Source organism: Miniopterus schreibersii (assembly GCF_964146895.1).
Source record: "Miniopterus schreibersii genome assembly, chromosome: 1".
Lineage (NCBI taxonomy): Eukaryota > Metazoa > Chordata > Mammalia > Chiroptera > Miniopteridae > Miniopterus > Miniopterus schreibersii.
This window is the reverse complement of record NC_138101.1, coordinates 24,610,653-24,632,995: the sequence shown is the minus strand read 5'-3', so window position 1 is coordinate 24,632,995 and position 22,343 is coordinate 24,610,653.

The following is a 22,343-nucleotide window of genomic DNA, read 5'->3' as shown; positions in this document are numbered from 1 at the left end:
CCTCTTTGGAGAAGTGTCTATTCAGGTCCTTTGCCCATTTTTTTTTTTAATTTCTTTATCTTTATTGTTGAAAATATTACAGATGTCCCCTTTTTATATCCATTGATCCCCTCCACCCCACATCCATCCCACCCCCAGGCTTTCCCCAAACCAATGTCTGTGTCTATGGCTTATGCTTATAAACATATAAATTCTTTGATTAATCTCTCCCCACCCACTCCCCCTCCCCATCTTCCCTCTGAGATCCCTCAGTCTGTTCCACGATTCTTTGTCTCTCAATCCATTTTGTTCATCAGTTTATTTTGTTTCTGTTTTTGAGAACGCCCTGTATGCACTTGAGAAGAATGTATATTCTGCAACTTTGGGGTAGAATGTTCTGTAAATGTCAATTAAATCCATCTGATCTAGTGTGTCATGTAGGGTCACTGTTTCCTTGTTGATGTTTTGTCTGGAAGACCTATCCAGTGAAGTCAGTGGGGTGTTGAAGTCCCCTAGTATGACTGTATTGCTGTCCATCTCTCCCTTAAAGTCCTCTAACACTATTTTTATAAATTTAGGTGCTCCTATAGTGGGTGCATATATGTTTATCAGGGTTCTATCCTCTTGTTGGATCGATCCCTTTAGTATTATGTAATGACCTTTCTTGTCTCTGGTTATAGTCTTCATCTTGAAGTCTATTTTGTCCCACATGAGTGTTGCTACCCCAGCTTTTTTTTCATTTCCATTTGCATGGAAGATTTTTTCCCATCACTTCACTCTCACCCTGTGTGAGTCTTTTGTTCTGAGCTGGGTCTCTTGTAGACAGCATGTATTTGGGTCATGTTTTCTTATCCATTCAGCCACCCTATATCTTTTTATTGGGGCATTTAATCCACTTACATTTAAGGTTATTATTGAAAGATACTTATCTACTGCCATTTTGTTTCTTTATGCCTATGTTTCTCATTCTCTTTATTTCTACTTCGAATTACAGCAGTCTCTTTAACATTTCCTATAATGCTGGTTTTGTAGTAATAAAGTCCTTTAGCCTTTTTTTTTTTTTGTCTGGGGAGCTCTTCATTTCACCATCTATTTTGATTGATAATCTTGCTGGATAGAGTAGTCTTGGTTTCAGATCCTTGTTTTGCATTACCTTGAATAGTTCATGCCATTCCCTTCTGGCCTGTAGAGTTTCTGATGAGAAATCAGCTGACAGCCTTATGGGGGCTCCTTTGTGGGTAACAGATTGGCATTTTAATTACGATGTGTCTGGGTGTGGGCCTCTTTGGATTCTTCTTGCTTGAGACTCTGTGCCTCCTGAACTTGTGTGACTTTTTCTTTGATCAGGTTAGGAAAGTTTTCTGCCATTATTTCATCAAACAGGTTCTGTAAACCCTGCTTACTTTCAACCTCCTCTGGCACTCCTATAATATGAATATTGTTACATTTCATGCTGTCCCACAGCTCCCTTAGACTGTCCTCCTGGTTTTTAATTGTTTTTGTTTTGGGGTCTCTGATTGAGTGATTTTTTCTACCCTGTCTTCTAATTCACTGATCCAATCCTCAGCTTCCTCTAATCTGCTGTTCATTCCTTCCAATGTATTCTTTATTTCTGCTATGTCATTCTTCATTTCTGACGTCATTTTTCATAGTTTCCATATCTTTTTCCATGCTGTGGAGCATCCTTACAGTCAGTATTCTGAACTCTATATCTGAGAGATTGCTTATCTCCGTTTCATTTAGCTCTTTTTCTGAAGGCTTTTCTTGTTCTTTCATTTGGGGCTTGTTTTTTGGTCTTCCCATTTTGGCTACCTTTTGGGGTTTGTTTTTAAGTGTTATGTAGATCTGCTAGGACTCTCAGTCTTTTTGGAGGGTCTCTGGAACAGGCCAATGTCAGATGCAGTTTGTGCCTGGCCCTGAGTACCCTGTTTGGAGCTATCAACAACCCCAGGCTTGAGGTCTCCACTGCTGGGGCTGGGTGGGTTTGGACAGGACCAAGATGCTCACCAAAGCCCGCTTTTCTAAGGCCAGGGTCTTGAAGCAGATCAGCCAGACTCAAAGCACCCTGAGGTCTGCCTCTGCCTGCAGACTGATTAATCTGATTTCTTAATGAGCCTCAGGCTGTAGAAGCTCTACAGGATGGGGCGGTTGTTTGTTATCAGTCTCTTAACAAGCCTCAGGCTGTAGAAACTCCTCTGGGCAGAGAGAGAGGCTCTCCAGCAGGTGGGGCAATTGCTTCCCCCTCAGGCAAAAGCCGAAAATTGGCTTCTGGAGAAAGCTGTCCTCCACAGTCTGGGGGAACAACCAAGCACAGGAATCCAGACGGGAGTCCCCTGATCTCACTTGCCAAAGCCCACAACCCCAGACTCTCCCCACACAGCTCCACTCCACTCTGCTCCCCCTTCTGCCAGAACCCAAGGTGAGTGGCTGCACCTGAAACCTTGTGTGTTGGCTCTTTAGGAGGTGCCTGCAGTTCCAGCCGCCTCTCCCTGGCAGACAGAAACCCGGCTGCTTTTCACAGCCAGATGTTATGTGGGCACCTTTCTCAGTCCTGGTGCTCTGGGCTGGGGAGCCCAGCTTGGGATTTAGGCCCCAGAGTCCTCAGTGGGACCCCCCAGCTGAGATCTCCCTGTGGACCTTCAGCTGCTGCCTGTGGGAGCCCAGCCAGGCCTCTGGGCTCTGCACTTCCTCCCAGTCTCTGTGCTGTCTCCTCTTTCCTCCTTGGCTATGAGGGTGCTCTCCAGCTCCTCTTCATTTGTTTTTCAGGATGATTTTTCTATGTTTTAGTTGTAAATCCAGATTGGTTCCAGGAGAGTGTCAGTGTAGCTTCCGCTCAGTCCATCACCATCTTGGATCTCCCCTTTGCCCATTTTTTAATTGGACTGTTCGTCTTCCTGGTGTTCAATTTTATAAGTTCTTTATATATTATGAAAATTAACCCTTTATTAAATGTATCATTGGCAAATATGGTCTTCCAGTCAGCGATTTCTCTTTTCATTTTGTTAATGGTTTGTTTTGCTTGCAGAAGCTTTTGAGTTTGATGTATTCCCATTTGTTCATTTTTTCCTTTGTTTCCTTTGCCTAAGGAGATATATCAGCAAAAATACTTCTCTGAGAGATGTCTGAGATTTTACTGCCTATGTTTTCTTCTAGGATTTTTATGGTTCACAACTTACTTTTAAGTCTTTTATTGATTTTGAGTTTATTCTTGTGTATGGTATAAGTTGGTGGTCTAGTTTCATTTTTTTACAAGTATCTGTACAATTTTCCCAACACCATTTATTGAAGGGACTATCTTTACTCCATTGTAACATTTTCTTTAATGTGTATGCTTAACTTAAAAAATCAATAAAGCAGATAAAGCACATATTTTTTTTAACCTACCAATGCATTGATTATGCTTAATTGATTGCTTTTTGTACTACCAAAATTTTTCTCCTATTTTTGTTATCTCTCATTTTCTGTAATTTTTTCAGTTTTTTGTTCTATTTTATTTGGTATAATTAATACTTATCAATCTATTACAGTCTTTTTCATGTACAGAAGCTAAACTATTTAAATATTATCAATCTTACCTTAACTAAATTTAAGATCCTCTGGGCAAGCTCTATGTATTTCCCTGGCAACTTTTAATTGCTGCATGTTGCAGACTTTGCATCTATATTTTACTTTATCTTACTCAGCAATTACCAACTCAGCAATGAATTGTTTAGTGCAGAAATAATCTAATTCTGGAGCAATGGATTTCCTTCATGAATGTTTCTCTAAATCTGTAATTAACTACTTTCTTTCTCTGGTTCACTGTCAGTCACTGCTATAATCATGTACCATTAAAAAAAATATTACACTATGATGTGTGCTGCATGTTACATTGGTTGCATTTTATTATAATTAATGTGATGATATCACTACACTTATTTGATTTAGAGGATATTCTGATCAGTGATTTTTATTGGAATTTTCAGCTACTTATAGCATATAATTGGTTAGAAAATAATTCATCTGATGTCACTGATAAGACCAGATAAGCAAAATTTCCAAAAGATTCAAACCCAATAAGCATAAAAATGTTGTTCACTAAGCACAGAGATGATCTCAATAGTTACAAAATTATAAACTAGAGCTAAATTGCAAGCAGTGAACCTTCAGATTAAAGTAGATAGGTTAATTCAGAGATAAATTATGAACTACATTTGAAAAGTATAGCATCAGACAGCATCCTGGTAGAAAATAAATGGTACGCTTAAGTCAGGATAATTTGAAAATTTATTTATAAATATGTAACACAGAAGGGGTCCGTGTGAAAGGGATCCTGTGGCTTAAGCTTTATTAGCCTTTAGATTATATAATAACTGGGAAAAAGTCTATGGTATAATGAGGCTTCCCATATTCCCATGTAATATATCTACCTGCATGTCTTTTAATGAAACTTGTCACATGGCCAACAGCTGATGGCAAGGGAGGACCTTTATTCCTGGTGATGGTGTGTTACACTAAATGTTGGGGTTTTCTTAACATGAAGGAAAAGGAGCTATGGGTGGATAGACCATATATATGTCACCAGAGCCAATGATCTTATTTATTTATTTATTTACTTACTTACTTACTTACTTATTTTTAGAGAGAGAAAGGAAGGGAGATAGAGAGAGAAACATCGATGTGAGAGAAACACTGATCCATTGCCTCCTGTATGCACCCTGACTGGGGATTGAACCTGCAACCTAAGTATGTTCCCTAACCAGGAATTGAACTTGCAAACTGTTTACTGTATGGGACAATGTTCAGTCAACTGAGCCACCCAAGTGGGCCTCAAGAGCCAATTCTTGATTCTCACAATTTAATTCCATGTATTTATTCCACAACATTTATTGAACTTTTCATTTCAGCAGTGTATTATTCATATATTTTTTATTGATAGGACCAGCATCTGGACCTATTGTGCTATTCCTAATCAGATTATCTATGTTTGCTCTTATCAGTCACCCAATCAATAAAATTTGTGATTTTTATATATTTAAGTTAAAATTAACAAAAACCTTACCTCATTTGTAGCATTAATATTGTCAACAATTATTCTGAAACTAGGGGAGGGAAATGAAGAATTTATTGTAGCTAGTGAGAATAGGAGTTACTGACACTGCTGTAAAATTAAAAGTCAAACTTATACTTACAAAATAGAAGTGAAAGGACCTGAAGATTGGCTGGACATAGATGGTTAGGGAGGGAAAGAGACAATTGTTTTTTTTTCTATCATGCTATTGGTGAATGTTATCAGTATGTGTTATTAATCAATAGAAAACTTAAAACAGGAAGTTATAACATACCAGTCTGCAGTGAGAAAAGACTAATGATTAAATATTTAAATAATTTAAACAACTTAAAGTTCTTCACCCTGTTCTTGGAGGAGTATGAATTTAATGACTGTGATCTGGTATTATTTTCAGTATAGACATAGCTCTTAGTACACTACTACAAATCCATGAAACAAGCCAGGTAATCTAAAACTGAAGTCAGATCTTCCATTAGTAGAATTGTGATAAAGAGAAAAGCAGAGCAGAAGCTGCTCAGAGGACAAATTCTCACTTTGTTTTAGATGTGCTGGATGCTGGATCCCCAAAATATCACCAAAACAACGTGTTGATGAGACACAGTTGAACTTATTGCTCACTGAGAACCTTAGAGAAAAAAAAAAAAATGCAAAGCTGGCATATTTATGAGATTTTACAGACTAGTTTAAGGTGATATTTTCAGTTCCAAATGCAGATCTGGGGTGGGGGAGCTCAGGACTTGGTTAGGAATCGATAAGGATCATGGTATAATAATTGATGGTTTATGGGCACAGCAAGATAAGGATGTTGCAGCAAAGGGTCAAAGAGTCTTTTAAGCTTTCTATTGAAGAGTTGATGAATTCTTTCAGGATTTTCTGGAATGAACAATGAAATTATTTGCCATGCTTCTTTGCCTAGCAAAGAATTTTTTAGAAAAGTCAAGTTATGTTGATGAAAATAGTGGAATAGTAAAAGCATGTTAATGCAGACAGCAAGCTTGCAGATGATTTATATTCTCAGATATATTGGTTCTAAGAAGCTGCCATGTGTTTAAACAAAGATATATGTAGATAGATCAGAAGATTAAGAAACAGGAGAGATGTTTGAGTTGAGGAGTTTCCTCTGTAGCTGTCAGCACTGAGAAAATTGCTAAAGCAATGAACAGAGAGGAGCTCTTTGGGGAGAGACATGAGTGAAAAATCAAGAATGAGAATGTAACCAGGGGAAGGCAAATCAAAACCAAAAGAGAGGAGAGTATGGAGCCCCCATGAGAAAGAAAAAAATAAAAGATGATATTGAGAAGTCATATTGAATATTTGAACATTTTATCAACTGTTATGAAAATCAAAGGTGGGGGTTTCATTTTCTCTCCTTTTTTTTGTTCCTACTGACTGCACAACAGGCACCAGGACTTTTGTTTGTTTGTTTGTTTTTGCAATGAGACATCCCTCTGCTGCATAATATATCCACGCTGTTATAAAATGCAATAATGACAGAGAGAGCTGGTCATTTTAACCCAGAATATAGTGGTAAAAGACAATCTACTGTCAATTGTGATCAGTTTAAAAATTAAGAAAACAGAAAACAATTGTCTTTAACGTACTAAATCACCTTATGTCTGCATGGACTCTAAAATCATAACTAGGTCAAAGATTAATCAATGAATAAATCATAGCTTGAAACTCTCCTCATAATTAATCCAGTTGAGGCAAAATTAGCTAGTAGAGTTCAATCAATTTAATCAGGGATGTGAATATTTATATGAAGAAAATTAAACAGTTTTTCCCATAAAACTCATATCCTTAATAACATGTTTCTTGTGGGTATATGCTAGTACTATATTTGAACTTAGCTGCGCATTATTTGTAACATAGAAATGTAACATTTACAGTCCTTTGTCAGATGGTTAAATTATAGAAGCTAAACAATATTGAGACTATAGGATCTTGCTATTTATTGAGTATTTATTATGTGCTAGGCACCTTGATTTATGCAATTTCAATCTTTCTGTGAAGTAACCACTGCCAGATCCATTTTTCCATAGGAAAAAAATTAGATTCAGAAGGTTTATTAACTTAGTCAAGATGTCACAAGTAGTAAATGTTAAAATAATTACGTCTAATTCCAAGACTATGTTTTTGCTGTTTCATCTAATTTATGTGTGTGAGTTTTTATTTTCTTAAGATATAATGAGCCCATATCACGTGACTAAATTATGTGCCAGGTGTTGGGTACATGAATTAATGGGTTTTCCTGACAAGTTACACCCCAATTAGCAGTTTCCAGGGGGACCAGAGACACTGTGTCAGTGAAATATTATCTCACAGTTTTTACCTGAAAATTACATGAGAAATTGCCTAAACAATGTTTGAGAATTAGAAGTTGTTGTAATATCTAAGGATTTAATATCAATGTGGTGGAGCTATGAGTGGAGTTTACCAAGCGTGTGTATAAACTGTGGGACTTGCATAGCCCGTGGTTAATGCCTGCTGTTCCCCATCCTCATGTAACTCAGGAAGGGGTCTACCTGGGCTGAAAAGAATGACAACAAGGAGATGAGAGATGTAAGACTTCCACGCTCAGGAGTAAAAAGAGAAAGAGGGAACCAGAGGCCTTATTCTACCAAGAAAGTGAATTTTATGTAGCCCTTAGGGTCATGATTCCTTGGAACATTTCTGAAATTCCTATAATTTTGTCATTTTTACTATAGTGGCTCTTTTTTTGTAGTATATTTCTATAGTGTTTTCATATCAGCATCTCATTCAGTTTCCCCTCTCCCACCCAGTATGGCTAGATACTAATACATTTCTTCTAGTAATAAAATCCTTCTTTCCTATGGGGAACCAATTTCATCTGGCTGGAGGAGATCTCATTCTTTTTTTCTTTTTAAAAAAATATGTCTTTATTGATTTCAGAGAGAGGAAGGGAGAGGGAGAGAGAGAGAGAGAAACATCAATGATGAGAGAGTCATTGATGAGCTGCCATCCCGGTGGGAATCGAACCCACAACCCCGGCATGTGCCCTGACCGGGAATCAAACCTCAATCTCCTGGATCCTAGGTCGATGCTCAACCACTGAACCATGCCAGTGGGGCTCATTCTACTCCTCTAAAAACAAGAACAGTCACATGACCTAGACTCAGCCAATAAGAGTAACATTTCCATTTGCCTGTATAATTGGCATAAAGGCTCACAACTCAAGACTAAATTAGAGTTCTCTCTTAACCTTTTTCTATCCTGTCATGGATTTTTTTCTTTTTCTTTCTGCAGTTGCTACTAATCTGGAAGGATGTAAACAAAGATGTGTACTGCCCACAATATAGAACAAGGCTTTAGGCTTTGGGAGCCATATGACCTCTCTTAACTACTCAACTCTGCAACTGTAGCAGGAGAGCAGTAATAGACAACATGTAAACAAGCTGAAGTGGTTGTGTTCCAATAAAATATTTACAAAAACAGGTGGCAGGCCTGACTTGACCATCAGGTTGTAGTTTGCAGATTCCTGTAATAGAATCTACATACTAAAGAGACAGCTCATGATTGCATCATTAATGTAATCAGAACCAAGTATAGACAGATTCTGACAGAGGTCTGATAATATTGTTTGAGATCTGTATTTGTTACCTATTGCTGCACAACAAATTACTCCCAAACTTAGCTGCTTGAAACAACACACATATTTCCTCTTAGTTTCTATATGTCAAGAATCCAGAAGTAGCTGAGCTGATGTTTCAGGCTCAGTGACTCTCATGAGGCTCACATGGGGCCGGGAGATCTGCTCCAGGCTCACCCACATTATTTTTGGTAGGCTTCAATTCTCTGTGGTCTACTGACTGGAGGCCTCACTTCTTCCCCCAGTGGCACAGCCATAACACAGTAACTGGTTTTCCCCACACCAAGTGACAGAGACTCAGTGCATAAGAAAGAGAGTAGCCTAATTTTGAGAGTGATATACCATCACTTCTGCTGTGTGCTTAGTCACACAGACCAACTCTGAGAAAATGTGGAGGGAACCACACAAGGGTGTGAATTCCAAGAAGCAGGAATCATTGTGGGCCATCGTGGAGACTGGCTACCGCGGATCCTAAACGTGTCCATGTTTGGTGGTCTAAATCCTTTACTGCGTTTACAAGTTCAAATAACAAATAACTTTTCTCTAAGCTTTTCTTTTTTGTCCTTAGTAGTGATGACAGTTTTTTTGCCTGTCTCATTCTATAAAGCCTAAAAACATTCAAGGTGAGCATGGCTGTTTGAAAAGAGGGTGATTAAGAAAGGACTAGACCGGGGAGGTGATGAGTGTGTGATTCTCCATATGAAGCATGTGCAGTGGAGGGCACCCAGAAATAAAATGTTGGCAGCTCAGAAAGGAAAACCAACGCCTAAGCTGAATTACTGCTAACAAAGAGGAGAAAGGAAAAGGTTTCATGTTGAGTTACCTCTGATCATAGATGAGACAATGGAAACAGCTAAGTAAAGCCCCATGTCAAGGAAGCCTGTTTTCCACACGATCTGAAAGAGCAGAAAATAGTAGGCATCTGGAGAAGCATAAGTTCAGACAAATTGTACAAGGTAATGAGACTTCACTTGGATCCAATAAAAACACTGAAACTACTCAAGAATATTTGACTATTGGAAAGTTTGGGGATGACAAAATCTGTGTTTATTATTATGATGTAAAAGGCACTTGGTACATAATAGCTATAGGTACACAGTGGTTCAGATTTTCTTAGGAAATCTGAATAAATCACACCAAGCAGGCCCAGAATAAAATGCAGTTATAAAGGAGGAATATCATTAGGATTTGTCTTATGGCAATAAATCATTTTAATAAAACTGCCTTTGAAAATGAAGAATGAATATCATAACGTTTTTGGATTTTGGTCCCTAGAAGCTGTTGAAATGAACCTCTTGAATGAACTAAATGACTGAGATGGCAGAGTTTTATTATACTGGGAGGTGAAGAATTTTAACTATATACGCAGATGAAATGAAGAGCGCTATTAATAAAATTAATACAAATGCAAATACTCAGATATTTGCTTTTAGTTTTATTAAGCATTATAAATCAAAAGATACACTTATAAACAGTCTAAGCAACGCCAAAATGTTTCTGAATTTTGAAAAATTATTCTATATACATCGTTTACTCAGATAAAGATCAACATCCCAGACAAAAGTGGAAATGGCAATTTGAACAGATAAAAATAATGATATAATAGAGAAAAATATGATATCCAATTTGCTAAATAAAATACAATTTTAGTTGCGCACAATATAAATTTTCTAATATCAGCAGAGTTAAATACTCTTGATGTAATAGTCCTTCACTATAAATATTTTACATTTTATTTGCATAACAAAATTCCTCTTGTTCACATCAAGTAATTTTCTGGTTGATAGGTATTCTTGACTCAAGCCACAGCTCAAACTGCATTATAAGAAAAAGGAATCTTCAACGTAGTTATGAATGGACTGAAATATACACATTTTCAGTGCCACCTATTGGTAGAAAGAAGAGATTTACATAAAATAATTTTACATTTTTGTGATAATGGATAATGTATATTAGTGAACAAAATGTGTATGAAAATTATGAACTACTTTGGAGTGATTTGATAAATTAGTATTAGATTTGCTCGCTCATTTATACATATGAGAAAATCCTGGAAATTTTTGTTGAATAAATAAAGTAAATAACAATTTTGCATAAGTTATAAAAATATTGTGGCCCAGCCAGGAGTGGCTCAGCGGTTGAATGTCGACCTGGGATCCAGACGATCAGGGTTCGATTCCCGGTCAGGGCACATGCCTGGTTGTGGGCTTGATCAATGACTCTCTCATCATTGATGTTTCTGTCTCTCTCTCTCTCCCTCTCCTTTCCTCTCTCTGAAATCAATAAAGATATATTAAAAATATATATATATATTGTGATTTTCACATCTTTGCACTGTCTAATATAAAATTTAGAGATAAATTTGGTTGATTTGTTTAAACTGTTATGACTACAGCTTGATTTTATACCCATGTATTTTTCAAATAAATAAAACATACTTTTTTTGATAAAATATTATACTTACACAGAAATTAGAAATATTTAATTAAAATAGTCTTTGCCTGAATATTTGGAGATCCAATGAGAATTTCTTTGAAAGTTTGAACATTTATTGGCTGTTTATGATTTCTGTGACACCAGAAATACATTATTTACTATGCCATTAATAAAATCCAACTGTATCATTTGCTATATTTAATCTGCTATTTTATTTCTATTTGAAAGTTTTTAAATGGCATCCTGATAATGCATGGAATAAAGTGTCAAATAAAATGCAATAATCAATTATGTATAATACTTGGCAGGTAAGACTGAGATGACATTTTTCTTCTTTTTTGATATTTTTGTAATTTTCAAAGGTCATGTGCTAGCTTTAAAATCAAAATAAAACAATAGCATTAAAACTAGTAGCCCGGCCGGGCGTGGCTCAGCGCTTGAGCATCGACCTAGGATACAGGCGATCAGGGTTCGATTCCTGGTCAGGGCACATGCCCGGTTGTGGGCTTGATCAATGACTCTCTCATCATTGATGTTTCTATCTCTCTCTCTTCCTCTCCTTTCCTCTCTCTGAAATCAATAAAGATATATTTTTTTAAAAAAATAAAACTAACTAGTAAACCTGTACTAGTTTAACAAAATAGATATAATTATTAAAATTATGGAAATATAAATTCATTAAAATAATGAAAAAATAATTTGTGCCTCCCAAATTACCCATTACTATAAAAATGAGTTTTGTGGTGTGCGATATTTTTCAAAATTAGTACAGGATTATGTGTTCCAAATTGCTAATGAGCAATTGTATTATATATAACAATTGTATCCTTACTTTAATTCAAATAAGGAAAGTCTTAACCTGTGCCATTCCTCTACCTAGATTAGAAATAATTTTGATGCTGAAAGATGAGTGATTTTTCAACAGTGCTTATTGGAGTCTTACTGAGTCCCTAGTGATTATCCAGGAAGAAGAGCAGAGGAACAGAGGAAGGACTGGAGCAGGAAGGGCTCTGAATCCCCAACCTCTGCTTCTGCTTTTACGTGTTGCAGTGGTGGATTTCACCCCTGTCCTGACCAAGATCTCCCAAGGGATGTGGAGACTCCAGGAAAATGTGTTTGTGAAACTCATTCTGTATAAACAATTAGACTTTAATATATTTTACAATATCATGGCCCATGTCCATGAAGATTTAGAATAATGGATGGTAAAGACATACTTATGTACTTGTTTACTTTCTAATTAATACACATAAAAATTCTTCATATTGTTCAGGCACCATCACTTCCTGCTCATGGGCAGGGGCTACCTTTTCATGTTTTTTATTTTCAAATGGAACATTCCTGGCTAATTTCATATCTTTAACCATGAGAAAAATACAGCAATGCTGTTATAACTCACAATGCTGTCGCCTGTCATAAGCTATTTGTATCAAAACAATTGGGTCTTCTTGCTTCTGCAGTTTCCCAATGCCATTTTTTCAATGCTGATTCCACCCTTCTCATGACACTGCATTGACCGTCATCCATGATGCCACCCATGACTAGCAGCATCTAATGACTCTCTCAGATCCAAACCATACTGCTATTATGCAGGAGAAAGTAAATAATTCATTTTTTAGTCATTTTAAATTTAGTATTTGGAATGTAATACTGTAAACATAGAACAATACATTGTTCAATCATGTTTTCTCTTAAACTCTTTAGGCCACAATTTTAACATTCTTTGGATGTAATCTGTTGATGTTGACTGTACCCCTATCTTCCACACACCACCAACAATAAGCATTATTTACCTTGCGTGTCCCATGCCTCCTTTCCCTCTGGCATCCAGGGTAGTCACCCAGCCCTTTCATGGAGAAACCTCTACAGAAGATGCTGCCCTTGGGGACGGAATGAAGCCAACCCTGCAGGCAGAGTCTGGGAAAATGTACCCTACCTTACCTTCCTCCCACCATCAAATCTCTTGTATATGCATCCATTGATCAAACCCAACTAGAAGCCAGATAACAAGGGAGCCTTGTTGATTCAATGTATACTCATATCATAACCTTCGTCTACCTTAGGGCACGGGACAGGAGACAAAGTAGAAAAGCATATGAGGAAGGGCAAATGGAAGGTGTTCAGCACAAACACTACCTCCTATTAAAGGTATTATCTGTCACTATGGACAGATTCACATGTATTTACTACTCAAGATTGTAAATTGACCTTGATCATTGCAGGAATATTTACCTAAGTAGTTCATTATTAAAATTTAAATTCTTTTTGATTAATTGCTATTTAGCACATATTATATTACAATAATTTGTGAAGATACTGTAGTAACCAGTTGCTATCTTAAAAATGGCTGTTTTTTCAACTCAGCAAAAGGAAGAAAATAAATAAAATTTTTCATGAGAATAAAGATAAATCCTGATTTTATTAATTACTCAACCCATGCATCCAAATGCAAAAATATAATAATAACAAATATAGAAGAGTTTGGGACTATATATTTGTCTTGAAAGCAAATATATATTGCTTTTGAAAAACCTTTTAATTGTTAAAGGTTTTAATTCCTTTTTAATATAAGGAAAACTGACATGGTTAACAAATGTCCAAATGTAGAAACAGCAATTTAAATAAATCTTAAGACTAGAATGCTAACAATAGTTGTCCTCTGTCTTCGTTTGAATATAAAAGTAGCAATATTTATTTTGTTATAGATCTTTTTTCTATTTTTCTTTGATACTTTACTGATAACCACTTTCTCAAATGCCCATTATGAAAGTTTGGGGCTTCCTCGTGAGGAGGTCTCCATATCTCTGTGCCCATACTAGAGGATTTCAAATGTTCTTGACCAGCACATTAAGAAATATAGTTTCATTCATTATATACACATATACACACTTTCAATCATCAAGCTTTATAATCAGTACTTATTCACTTTGCAATGTTTCTACTCTATGCTACTTTATTCTATTACAAATGCCTAAGGCCCTATGATTGATTGATTGATTGATTGATTATTTTTTAAAAATATATCTTTATCGATTTCAGAGAAAGGAAGGGAGAGGGAGAGATAGAAACATCAATGGTGAGAGAGTCATTGATGGGCTGCCTCCTGCATGCCCCCTGCTGGGGATCGAGCCCACAACCAGGGCATGTGCCCTGACCGGGAATCGAACTACAGTCTCCTGGATCCTGGGTCTATGCTCAACCGCTGAGCCACACCCGGCCGGGCAATGCCCTATGATTTACAGGCAGTTTGAAAAACAGAGCTAAGGACTAGGTTTGGAAAAACTTTGTTAGTGCAAAAGCTGATGACCAGAAGAAGCACAAATAGTCTTTCTAACATTTATTAAGTTTCATTTGTATTTATCTCTGATTCCTCATTTTCTCTCCACCCTCCACTATCTGTATAGAGATTTTTAGCATTATCTTAAATATATAACAGTCTAATCTACTTATTTTTTCTACTTTAGTTATGGCCATTCCAATCCATTTTCACAAACAGCAAATGTGATTTTTAGAAAACAAAAATTAGACACGCATTCTATTCTAAAATAGATCTTCATGAAGTCCTTTATAGTTTCAGTCCCCTACTACTCACATTTGTCCTTTCTTGCAGCCCCTTCATCTATTTATAGTTGCCAGATAAGACTATTTTTAAAAAAAATCTCTTACTGTAAGCTTTGGTTAGGATTCAATTAGGGAAACAACAACTATGAATGACATGAAATAAAGCACTTTATAAGGATTAGGCTCTACACAATTGTAGGAATAGTTGATGAAGTAAAGCTCTAGAAGGAGATGGTTGGAACATCAGAGAAAAGTCACTAATCAAGGACCAGGAAGGACAACCGGTGAGAAGTCTATAAAACAGATTATGTATCTGTGGTGGGTCTCAGGTTACCTTGGTCAGTAGTTAGATAGTGAGGAGAAACGCTTTAAGTGAAAGAGAGAGGAAAAAAAAGACAAACTAGAGACCCTGAGAGTAAGATGGTATCCTCAAGGACAAATCAGAGCCTGCCTCTAATTCTAACAATGCAGGCAACCTGCAGAACAGGCAAGCGCCTTACACCTCAGGGTTGCACATGTGTCTGGCCCAGGTCTTGGAGAAGCAGAAGGAAGAGATCCAACAGCAGGCAGAGGACCTGTGGGCCTGTGAGCACACCAGTGAGAGCAGCCGGTGGATCAGCCAAAATGTGCCGAGCTCTGGTGTTCATGGGGACTTGCACTCACCTTCTGTAGGTAATGGCTACTGCTTTATTCGTACCTTTCAAATCTCACTTGACTCTCTTGTGTCCAACCCTAACCACACAGGGAAGGTGATTCTAGAACACGTGGTTCCTGTTTAAACTGTTACAGTACAGAACCACCACATTCTACGTCTGCTCTCTTCCTTGCCTGGAGAGTCCTTCACCTCAATTCTGTCACTTAACTGAGGTAGCGTCCCCCTTCCTCACAGAGAATCTTTCTCTAAATCCACAAGGTGTTTTAAATGTCTTTCCTCATAAATCTTGTAACAAAATTTGCAAATGTCTATCATAATATTTACTGTATCTCATACTTATAAATTACCTAATGTTGCTACATTAAATGTCACTTCCTTAAACCTAGCAAATAAAATTGATCAAGAATGATTCATTGAGGAAATAAATAGCATTTATCACATCCTACCCTTTATGTATGTTTGTTTGTTTTTTAACTGCTGTTTCACTGTATTATACTCTTCTTGAGAGAAGGGTTGAGTGGTTTATTGGTGTTTCTGTAGTCTCTGCACCTACCAAGTGCCATTTTATATGTTTAGCAAATACTTTTGTTAATTTTGTTAATTTTGTCAATTTTGTTTAGCAAATACTTTTATATGCATCACTATCTTTCCTTCCAACAGAGGAAGATGTCTTACCTAACAGATTTGTATTGTTTTCCACATGTTCACACTGTTAATTGATCATAGTCTGAGGGCACCTGAGAAGTATTGGTTGACAATGCTTCAGAGACATATTAAAATCAATATGTGAATTATACCTGAACATTCTGGGTGCTTGATGTGTTCATGGGCGGTTATGTCATGAATGGCACAAGGAATTTTAATGCACTTGTAATTTCACTTGTCAGGAAGCCAAGTCATTGATGATCTTTATGATCACCACAATGAATGACTCTCACTCATGCAAAGAGGCAGTTATGGCGGCTGTCACAAAATGTGAGCAATCATTTAAGAGTTAATTTCAGTTCAGTGTTTACAGACAAATTACATCACGTTTGCCATTTGGATATCTGTTTTGCCTCATCACTTTTATGGCTTCTCTTATCTTTTTGTGAGGCATGGGAGCTCTCTGCCTACAAATTTGACCTAGTAAAACAGACCATTTGAGCCACACTCACATGTTCACATCTGGGGGGGGAGGGGCGGAAACCATTAAACGATTCACCAGTTGAATGCAATTTAACACCATGCAAGTTTACTAGGCAACACATTTATTCAGTTTAATGCCCTCTGCTCTGATTTCTAACAACAGAAGCCAGCTGATTTTCACAGTCAATAACAATTTACAGATAAAAATCAATCCGTTTTACTTGACTGGATTGCAAAACACCTTATAAGTATTTATGTTTTTAGATGTGTTTTTTCAAAGCAAACACATTTAAAATCTCAATTTGATTTGTTTGTGAATATTTTAAAGTCATCTTTCCTCACTTACCTCTCTTTTTGCAGGAATCCTTGCCCTTCTTTCCATTTCTCATGTCCCCTCTATTTTGAATTTTTCTGTTTATACTTGTTCCTAGTCAAGAATCTTATTTAGGATCTTTCAAAGAGAAGCTTAGAAAACATCCATTTCTGACTATGACAAAATATATTTTATCAGACAGCCTCCCTTTGAAAGCAGCAACATAAATGATGTATGAACTACAAAAACAAAAACAGCAAAATTGCTGCTCGAAGCCCTCAGAGAATAGCCTGGAGAGTCAAGACTTGAGTGGCCAAATTCCAAAACAACAGAAATGTCTCAGAATGAGGTGGACACGGCATTTGCTGATTCTTTAGCGATGCAGGACCCAGAAACTGAACAGAAAAAAAGCAGTGGCTCAGAATATTTGTCAGTCTCCCAGGACTAGGAGACAAAAATTAGAGTTCTGGGCTGCCAAGGCCACTAGGAATTAGGAAACCATGCACTCTCCTCTGCTTTGCTCCTCCTAGCACTTGCACATTTGAAGATGAGAGAAAAAAGAGGTCAAGGAGCCAAGTATAAGGGAAAATGGAGAGGCCAAAAGCTAAGGAGAACTCTTGGTCTTCTTGCTCTCCTGAGGAGATAAAATTGTGAGTTCAGAGTCAGCCAAGGAGAAAGGGCTCTAATAAGCATCCCAGGCTTTCCATGGTGGCCTCTGAAAACACCCTAGGACAGTGATTGTCAATCTTTTTTATCTTATGGCACACGAACGGATTACTAAAATTCTGCAGCACTCCAAAAAATGTATTTTTTGCATATCTGACAAAATATGTAGTTGTGATTTTGATTCATCCACACCAGACGGACAGCTATTGTGTTTGCTGTTGTCATTTTTTTATTTGGCTATCTCGGGGGGGGGGGGGGGGGGGACGACGACGACACAATAGTGCCCCCTGACGAAAGAGTCAGGTATTGCATGTTTTAAAAATTATTGCAGCAGACCGGTTGAAAATCGCTGCCTTAGGTGTAAACGCAGACTGGAACTAGATCAGACCTCAGTATTTTGAAACCCTATCTCAAACTATTTGCTCTCAGGTGGGTGCAAAATAATATGGTCCTGCTTGGTTGATTTTCCAAAAGAAAATCTCTGGGGGAACGATTTCGTCATCTGGAGTTCCTACAGTGCTTTTCTCTACAATGATCTAAAATCAACAAGGCATGCCTGAAGACAGGATTGTAAAAAGGTAGGAAAAATAGACAGTAAAATAAAAACACCTCAGTTATCCAGATGTGGGAATTTTCAGACATAAACATTAAAATAATTTCAATTTGTATGTTTAAGAAAATATTGCAAATCTCACCAGAGTAATAGAATCTATATTGGGTTCAAATGGACATTCTAGAAGTAAAAAGTGCAATGGCCAACATGAAATTAGGGCGCAGTTGCCAAGGCCAAACGACGTGGTCGAAGCCAAGCGGCCTGATTGCACGGAGCAAAAAGATCATCGAACTAAAAGAGAAGACCATCCAAAAATATCTAGACTGAAGCACAGAAATTTAAAAAGGAGGAAAACAGAGTGTCATAACTGCATGCGACTTCATGAAAGATCTAACGCCTTTTGTTCTGAAGTCCAAGAAAAAGCAGAGAATAAGAATAGTGCAGAGCAACACGTAAAGAGATACTGTCTTGGGGTTTTTCAACAGCGACGGACAATATTGAGCCACAGAATCAAGAAGCTCTAAAGAGAGGCTCATTTTAAAACTCTCCCAACCGTGTGCCCTGTGTTTTTGCAGCGTCCTTTTGTGATGTTTGATATCTTCATGCATCCAATTCCCTTTTATCTCCAGGGTCTTTTTTCCAGTCACATTTACTGCACCCAGGCATAGATTTTGTGCACGGTTGTAAATAAGAAAGTCACCGCAGTACAAGTGACCAACAATAACGAGGGTGCTTCTCATTGCGGACGGGAATAAACGCTTTGAGACAAAACATGGCATCTCCTTTATGCAGCTAATTGTATAACAGCCCACTGTTTATAAAATGCATTGTCATAAAATGCATTGTTTCACAATTCTCCAATTATTGGATATATGATCTCTCCAACACTATTATGATAAGCTACTTGCAGGCTCCCATCACACTTCTTAAAAGTGTCAGTACTTTTTCATCATTTCTTACAAACTCAGTATATACATCTTTTTTTCAGAAATGTCCTTTAGGTATGATTCTTCTCATCTTACTTGGAAGCTTAATCATGAAAGATAATTTAAATGCTCTGATTTTGTATCGGTTTTGGCATTGTTCTATTTGACTTCTCAAGATCAGTAGGCACTAATAATCAAATGTAATTTTCTTGATAGTGTTAAAGAAAACAAGCAGCCCTGCTTTCATGCACCCTTATAATTCACAGGTATGCACCGTTAGCCAAACACTCCAAATTGTGTTCCCCAGTCCTTGGTAATCGCTTGCTGAGCCACGGGTTTGAAATGTGTTCTCTGCAAGATTTTTTTGAATGTAGTTGTGTTCAGGTAGAAGTTTCCATCTGTGACTAATCCCCACCAATAAGACGTATGAGCTCAAGTGTAAGAGAAAGCTCTTTTAGGATCCACATAAAGCATTCAGCTAAGATTGTACTGTTCTTGTAAACTAGTTCAGTTTTTACTCATTCTGAATTGTGTTTGGCTTTTAACGTTCACTCTCTGACACAACAGGATGAACTGCGCTACACCAATCAGCATATCAAAAATAAACAAACAAAAAACCTTCAATGCAATGTCACTCTCCTGGAGTTTCTATCCAAACTTACTATTAGATTTTAGAAATAATCTTAAAATATTTTTGGAGAGTAGAGGAGATAAAATAATCAAACACTTCTTAGCACTATTGTGTGTCTCCTTTTAGCATTTTATCTAAGGGAAAATGCAAATATAAATGTATCTTACCTTCAAAAAACTTAGAATCTGATACAGACACAACAGGTAATTGCATTATAGTTAGAGATAGTGCTACAATAGGGCTAAGTATCTTGTGCTGTGGAAACACAGTAAGGACACTGTCACAAATATATTGAATTTTATAGGATAGGTTGCAGGTAAGTAAACGAACAGTAGAGACAGATGTTCCATGCCAAGATACAGCTTAAGAAAGGCCCAGAAGCAAGGGAGCCCATTATTTTGACCAAAAGCAAGTAGTTAGTCAAGTAGAATGCAAGAATTGTCGAGAGAAGGAGCTATAGAAGCAGAGCAGATTCAGAGCAAGAGTTATCCTTATATAGTAATTAATATGAGTTTTAGCTTATAGGAAAAATGTGAGAGTAGCACGCTTAGATTTGCATTTTGGGAAGAAACATTAAGTTGACAATGTGAAAAAGATACACACACACCCCCTACATAATTAGACTCAAGTGATTAAGAAGTGACAGAACCAAGGTTAAAACTAATGCATCGATCTTCTCGTATTTTGTCTTCTAACATGATTTTAATGCTGAAAGTGTTTTTAACTATTTTAATTAACATCACTAGAAATTGACAAAGCAGCTATGTCTATTGTAGTTACAGTGCTATCTTCCTTCGGGGGAGAAGCAACAGGAATGAGCTTTGGGGACGAATGTCTTGTCTAACACCACAAAGGAAGAAAGAGAGCAGGTCTACAGCTTAATGATTCTCAGCACAGAGGCTGGTTGGTTTGTTTGCATTAAATCTCATTACAGCAAAGAATATTGTCCACATATCTAGAAAAATATAAATGTGTCATCTGACTCTAAAAGAAAATCACCCAGTCATTTCCCTTCATTGTAACTTACTCCTTCAAGAACATTGTTTCCCAGTGTTTACTAACCAACTCACATTTCTCTAATCCTACATGTTATGTTCTCCCTGTGTGTGCATATGGGTGTATTTCAACAACCATTTGGAAGTCAATTCCACAATGCTGGTTAAAATAAACTACCAATGTTTCTTGTAACTATAGTTATTTTAAGTTTTCTGACCATAAAATAAATCAAAGTTCATGGGCTAGTATTAGTATTTCAGTATCTTGAGGAACTTATTGAATTGGTGTTTCTAAGCATCTAGTACAATTTTAAGAGAAACGTTTTCTGTCAAGGTTTCCTTTCTTGAAACTTCAAAATTGCTTTTTAATTCTCATTACAGGAGAGACATTTCTTCAAATGCTGGCTTTCATCAATCAAGCAAAGTTACACTATCTGGTAATAACACAATAATTTAAGAACTTTATTTCTGTTGGAAAAAATACATTCAAATATCATTTACATACATATTCTTTGCAGGCTGCTTTCATTTTCCTGGATTATGGATGTATCTCATGGCAGTGGAGCAGAATTATGCCATCACCTGCCTGAATGAAATTATGAGTTTAATATACCTCATTTGGGCATCGTGAACACTGTGGGAGCTCTTTTTCTTCAAAGCTTTTATTCTTTGACAGTATAGTTTCCACACAGTTTCCAAGCCACAGTAAACTTATCATTAACTGACAACAGATTGCCATTTAGAGCATTAATTATAATTTTTGCCAGGAAGAAATACACGCAGGAGATAGCACAGTATGAAAAGTGAAGAATATGAACCAGAAATGAAATACCTGGTGGCATGTCTGGAAAGAAACTCACATGTCCATGATGATGAGGTTTCTAGGGGCGCAATTTCATCCCAAAAAGAATGTTATAATGACATTTTAGACTCCCAGCTCATAGTCCTCATAAAATATTTACAATACTTTACAAAACAATGTGGTAATATGGAGATACATGATTAATAATAAATAAAAAATTTGCCAGAAATCACAGCCGTCCTAGTGATTAAATAGCATCACTGTAGCTCACGTAGAAGTGCATAGGTATGTCTGTGCAGACGACTCATTTATTACCAGGACAAGAGTTATGGTTGGGTTACTATGTGAGCAGCCACACCTTTGTTGTAGGTAATGTGGTCAAGAAGGAGAGCTCACCTTTTTCCAAAATTTGATCTCAGAAATAAAAAATTTTTTTCTCTGCATGCACCAGTTTAAATGTCACCTGGAGCAGCTTCACAGAATGGCCCATAGCACGTAACGAGCCGTGAGACAAATGCCAGATGGTTTGTGGGTTTGCTCATTACAAGACACAGTCACAGTGTATCAACAAAGAGGAAGAAAATCCAACCAGGTTGGCTTTAAAGCAAAAGATGAGCTATGTTAATGAAATAGAACAGCAGTCAATTTTCATCTAGGCTAATTGTCACCTCTCTATATATTGATTTTGGACTCACATGCTCAATAGTAAATTAGGGCGTTAAGTGACACTGCCAATATTTCTCCTGATTAGATATCTAAGTGGAGGATTTTTTTATTATACTATATGCTGATTTTCAGCCAATCGTGATCAATCTTCCACAAGAATGAACATATGCCTTTACCCTTAAAGGTATTATGCACTGCATAAAACTAGAGCGTAGTGAGGGCTCTCAAGCAGAATATAAGCAAATAAATGTTTTTTGTGTGTGTTTTTTGTAATCTCAAAAGTCTGTTGCAGCAGCAACTCATACTTACTTAGTTTCAAGAGCTTGGATCCTTGACAACTGTACTTTTTTTCAGTAGAAAGCTGACCTTAAG